Raw genomic sequence first — 6,424 nt, 5'->3', positions numbered from 1 at the left:
TCTCACTCACCAGGACCTGTCTCACTCACCTGGACCTGTCTCACTCACCAGGACCTGTCTCACTCACCAGGACCTGTCTCTCTCACCAGGACCTGTCTCTCTCACCAGGACCTGTCTCACTCACCTGGACCTGTCTCACTCACCAGGACCTGTCTCACTCACCAGGACCTGTCTCACTCACCAGGACCTGTCTCACTCACCAGGACCTGTCTCACTCACCTGGACCTGCCTCACTCACCTGGACCTGTCTCACTCACCTGGACCTGTCTCACTCACCTGGACCTGTCTCACTCACCAGGACCTGCCTCACTCACCAGGACCTGTCTCAGTCACCTGGACCTGTCTCACTCACCAGGACCTGTCTCACTCACCTGGACCTGTCTCACTCACCTGGACCTGCCTCACTCACCTGGACCAGTCTCACTCAACAGAACCTGCCTCACTCACCTGGACCTGTCTCACTCACCTGGACCTGTCTCACTCACCAGGACCTGCCTCACTCACCAGGACCTGTCTCACTCACCTGGACCTGTCTCACTCACCAGGACCTGTCTCACTCACCAGGACCTGTCTCACTCACCAGGACCTGTCTCACTCACCAGGACCTGTCTCACTCACCAGGACCTGTCTCACTCACCAGGACCTGTCTCACTCACCAGAACCTGTCTCACTCACCTGGACCTGTCTCACTCACCAGGACCTGTCTCACTCACCTGGACCTGTCTCACTCACCAGGACCTGCCTCACTCACCTGGACCTGTCTCACTCACCAGGACCTGTCTCGCTCACCTGGACCTGTCTCACTCACCAGGACCTGCCTCACTCACCTGGACCTGCCACATTGATAGCAAGAAATTATAGTATTGCAATAAATTACTAATTACTATTTTTTATGGGTTATAATTATCTGTCCCGGCAATATTAATTATGCCAGCTCCCCCCTCTCCCCCCTTCCCCCTCTCCCCCCCTCCCCCCCTCCCCCTTCCATCTCCCCCCTTCCCCCCAGGTTGACTGTCCTTGCTGGCCATTTCCAGTCATCAACTTTCTTCTCTTCCACCTGTTCTGTTCCATTTTAGTCTCACTCAAGGCTGATTATTTTCACTTGTGTTCGGCCCGCGCTCGAGCGCTGCTCTCTGGGGTGTCCGTGTGTGCTTGCCTGCGTGTCCAGGGCGCTCCACCCGTTGCACTCCAGGAGGCCAGATTCACGAAGCAGTTACGCAAGTTACTTACGAACGTGTACGTCTTTCCTCAATCTTTGACGGATTTGTTTACATTTATTAAACAGTTTACAAGCATGAAAACTTGCCAATCAACTGTTGTTATTGTTATAAACAGCCGCCTGGTGCTTCGGAGCGCTTTAACTGTTTAATAATTGCAAACAAAGCAGCCAAAGATTGAGAAAAGATGTACAGGTTCGTAAGTGCTTGCATAACTGCTTCGTAACTCTGGCCCCAGCTCACCGTTGTCTTACGTGTCAAATTTGGCGGATGTTTGAAAGACTGATAAGAGATTGTCAAACTAAAATGAGTACAAGGTGCTGCAGGAAGACTTGGACAGTCTGAAGGAGTGGCCCAGAAGATGGCTTCTTGAAATAAACTCGACCAAATGCAATGTAATGAGACAAAAATTCAACCCCAGTGATTGAAGCCGAGGATACGAGTGAGTTAAGGGACCCTTCGATTATCAGGAAGAACATTGATAATTTAAATGACTCTGTAGCTCCAGGTGTGGACGGACATCAGTCCAAAATGACAAAGAAATTAAGCGATGCGTCTTGTGGTGTGGTGTGTCCCCAGACCAAGAAAAGGTCCAAGACTTTTTTCAAGATTTGGAATCCAAGATTTGGAATCCTGAGTTTCCCGGAGCGAAGCAGGTTTCATAGCTATGATCTGGACCAGGGAACCTAAACACCTAACCTAACCAATGCCTTAATGTGCACAGTATGCTAATATAAAATAATATTAATTTATATTTGAGAAAATTCCTGTTTTGAATGAATAGCATGTTCAAATTGATGAATGCGTCTTTTGGGGTCGACCGCTGGATGGAATGGACTTGATCTGAGAACGGGTTGCACTTCGACATCATCAAAAGCGACGTTGCCATACTGCACATTCCACCGAAGTGAGGGGGTGAAGGTTGTTGTTGTTGTTGTTGTTGTTATAGATTCAGCTACTCGGAACAAGTTCCAAGCAGCACGGGCTATGGTGAGCCCGTAGTGGACTTACCTGGCACAGGAGCGGGGCAAGTAGCACGGGCTATGGTGAGCCCGTAGTGGACTTACCCGGCACAGGAGCGGGGCAAGTAGCACGGGCTATGGTGAGCCCGTAGTGGACTTACCTGGCACAGGAGCGGGGCAAGTAGCACGGGCTATGGTGAGCCCGTAGTGGACTTACCTGGCACAGGAGCGGGGCAAGTAGCACGGGCTATGGTGAGCCCGTAGTGGACTTACCCGGCACAGGAGCGGGGCAAGTAGCACGGGCTATGGTGAGCCCGTAGTGGACTTACCCGGCACAGGAGCGGGGCAAGTAGCACGGGCTATGGTGAGCCCGTAGTGGACTTACCTGGCACAGGAGCGGGGCAAGTAGCACGGGCTATGGTGAGCCCGTAGTGGACTTACCCGGCACAGGAGCGGGGCAAGTAGCACGGGCTATGGTGAGCCCGTAGTGGACTTACCTGGCACAGGAGCGGGGCTAGTAGCACGGGCTATGGTGAGCCCGTAGTGGACTTACCTGGCACAGGAGCGGGGCAAGTAGCACGGGCTATGGTGAGCCCGTAGTGGACTTACCTGGCACAGGAGCGGGGCTAGTAGCACGGGCTATGGTGAGCCCGTAGTGGACTTACCTGGCACAGGAGCGGGGCAAGTAGCACGGGCTATGGTGAGCCCGTAGTGGACTTACCTGGCACAGGAGCGGGGCAAGTAGCACGGGCTATGGTGAGCCCGTAGTGGACTTACCTGGCACAGGAGCGGGGCAAGTAGCACGGGCTATGGTGAGCCCGTAGTGGACTTACCTGGCACAGGAGCGGGGCAAGTAGCACGGGCTATGGTGAGCCCGTAGTGGACTTACCTGGCACAGGAGCGGGGCAAGTAGCACGGGCTATGGTGAGCCCGTAGTGGACTTACCTGGCACAGGAGCGGGGCAAGTAGCACGGGCTATGGTGAGCCCGTAGTGGACTTACCTGGCACAGGAGCGGGGCAAGTAGCACGGGCTATGGTGAGCCCGTAGTGGACTTACCTGGCACAGGAGCGGGGCAAGCAGCACGGGCTATGGTGAGCCCGTAGTGGACTTACCTGGCACAGGAGCGGGGCAAGCAGCACGGGCTATGGTGAGCCCGTAGTGGACTTACCTGGCACAGGAGCGGGGCAAGTAGCACGGGCTATGGTGAGCCCGTAACTTACCTGGCACAGGAGCGGGGCAAGTAGCACGGGCTATGGTGAGCCCGTAGTGGACTTACCTGGCACAGGAGCGGGGCAAGTAGCACGGGCTATGGTGAGCCCGTAGTGGACTTACCTGGCACAGGAGCGGGGCAAGTAGCACGGGCTATGGTGAGCCCGTAGTGGACTTACCTGGCACAGGAGCGGGGCAAGTAGCACGGGCTATGGTGAGCCCGTAGTGGACTTACCTGGCACAGGAGCGGGGCAAGTAGCACGGGCTATGGTGAGCCCGTAGTGGACTTACCTGGCACAGGAGCGGGGCAAGCAGCACGGGCTATGGTGAGCCCGTGGTGGACTTACCTGGCACAGGAGCGGTGGGCGGGGTGAAGGAATACATTTCCCTCCACTGTACAACAATTCACATTTTGTCCAGTGTGTCAATAGTAACTATATGTCCTATCATCTGTGGTAGATGTGTTGCTATATGTCTCTGTCTTCCCGACAGGAGCCACAAGCTACACGTCTGTCTTCTCCCCATCTCCCCCTGTCTAGTGTGTGTGGGTGTTGGCGTCCACCGTCACTCTGGGCTGCCCTAGAGAGTGCACGTGCTGGAGGCCTGAGTGAGTGTGAAAGAGATGAGTGATAGCCAGCGATTACTGCTGTCAATAGTGGCTTAGAGCATTCCGCTGTTGTTTTCCCCTCATCTGGGGGAGATAGGTGGGTGGGCAGGGTCTCTGGGGGATATAGGCGGGTGGGGAGGGTCTCTGGGGGAGAGAGGCGGGTGGAGAGGGTCTCTGGGGGAGATAGGAGGGTGGGGAGGGTCTCTGGGGGAGATAGGGAGATATGCGGGTGGGGAGGGTCTCTGGGGGAGACACACGGGTGGGGTGTCCTGGGGGGAGAGTCGCCCACACACACAAGCGACCTGGTGATGGTGACGGGGTTCTACACTGTGTTAGGTCGTGCATGGCTGACCTCTGACCCTCCACACCATCACGATAGGTCACGACGCAAGCGGGAGGTGAGGGAGGGACGGAGGTGAGATAGAGGGAGAGAGAAGATAGGTCATCAATGTACCGTGGGAGGAGTTTTTAACCGGACTATCGAGGGAGGCCGGTTAAAAACTCAACAATTTCCAAATGTCATCTCACGCAGGAAAAGTCGTTTCGATACGCTCGTAGAGATACGCATATTGATATATTCCTGGAGATACTTCTATATTTTCCCGCCGATGGCCGCTCGAACTGCACAAGATTTCTCTCTCCTACGAAATTATTTTCTTAATGTTAGATGAAAGTCATATTTTAAGCCAGTGTTCAGAGTGAGGGAGAACAGCTGGTGTACCAAGATATTGTGGTGGAGACCAAGGGAAGGAGGAGGGGGACCAAGGGGACCAAGGGGAAGAGGAGGGGACCAAAGAGGGGAGGAGGAGAAGGGGACCACATCATTAACTCCATCATTGGGGAGAATTAATACTCATTAGCGGAGCTCACATCTGTTGCTCTCTCTTTTGCCTTGAGAATTTTATCCCATGGCTAATGTGCTTTTTTCCGGAGTTTAGTAATTAGACTGTGCCTGGATTGTGTTTAGTGTGGGTGAGTATTGGTATATACGCGAGTAAAGAAATATATACATGGGGGAGCATCGCCCCCCTGGCTGTGTTTCTAATCCCAGAGCACACGAGACCTCGAGGGGGAGCAAGTAGGACACTCTGAGGGGAAGAGCCACCATGACCCAGAGCCTCGGGCAGGCAGAGCCATCCTGGCGAAGGAAGGCTCTCAACACACGCTGACGGAGAAAGAAATTGACGACGGAGAAAATGAAAGAGAACTGAGCATCGGTATATAAACCCCACCGCCGGTAGGGGCGCGGGGACGACCAAGGCCACCGCCTGTAGACGGCCATTTGTAAGACAAATCAACCGATTTTGCATTTGTGAGTCCGCGGGTCCATAATCATTTTGGCCTGTGATCTGCGGTGGTAATTTTAGAGACAATTAAAACATTACTTAACCGCGACATATTGACAGAAGCTGATGAGAGTTTGACCCCCAACGGGCATCAAGGAGTGACAGTATCCAGGGAAGACATTTTCCAAGTTCTTAGACTATTCTTAGGTCGCTCTGAGGTCAGTGGTGTTGAGTGGGTCAAACTGGTATACAGACATAACCAGCTTGGGTCAGTTCACATGGTTCTAAATATGTTTTGGAAGCACATTTGGCAACGTTAGAGGCAATTTCATTGTTCTTTCTATGTGAGCACCAATCTAAGGCGTGAGTCAGAGGGCAGATTGGGGAAGAGGCAGAAAGACAACAGAACACAGACGGATATTCCCTCTTGTAAATAATAAACAATTAGCAAAAAATATATATAGTAAAGTCAATGCAAAGAGACAAAACAACGAGTACCGTGAGTACGGTGTCTCCTCACCGTTGACCAGACCACACACTAGAAGTTGAAGGGACGACGACGTTTCGGTCCGTCCTGGACCATTCTCAAATCTCCTCACCGTTACTCTTGGGATCCTTCGTGAGGGAGCATGAGGTGGTGCAGCATCCATGAGTGGTAGTCCTGCTGACCCCAAGTCTTGGGTAAACTTGTAATGTGGGAGGTGGCGGTTGGGAGAATGAGCTGAGGATGAGAAACAATGAGCAAAGAAAACGTGTTAAATACACAAAGCACGAGTGAGACACAGAATGGGTAAAACAAAGAAGAAATAGGAGAGACAAAAAAGAATAAGGTAGGGACAAAGAATGAGTGAGACAGAGCCAATAAGTCCTGGGGATGTGGGTCACATGAAAGGTTCCCTGCTCCGTCGTGGTGACCTTTGCTGGGCGGACCCTACCACCCCCTCCCCCCCAACTGACCTCTTCCCGCGCTGGGGTCGTCGGGTGCCCGACCCCAGGCCGGGACTCCCCCCACACCTGATCCCAGGCTGGGACCTCCACCCCAGACGCTTCACTAGAACTTCCTCCCCTCCCCCCTCCCCCTGACCCCAGGCAGGGACTATCCTCCCTTTCAACCTGACCCCCTTCTCCAGGTTGGGGTCACC

Source organism: Procambarus clarkii, chromosome 94, assembly GCF_040958095.1.
Source record: "Procambarus clarkii isolate CNS0578487 chromosome 94, FALCON_Pclarkii_2.0, whole genome shotgun sequence".
Lineage (NCBI taxonomy): Eukaryota > Metazoa > Arthropoda > Malacostraca > Decapoda > Cambaridae > Procambarus > Procambarus clarkii.
The sequence above is the reverse complement of the archived record's forward strand: the minus strand, read 5'-3'. Positions refer to the sequence as shown.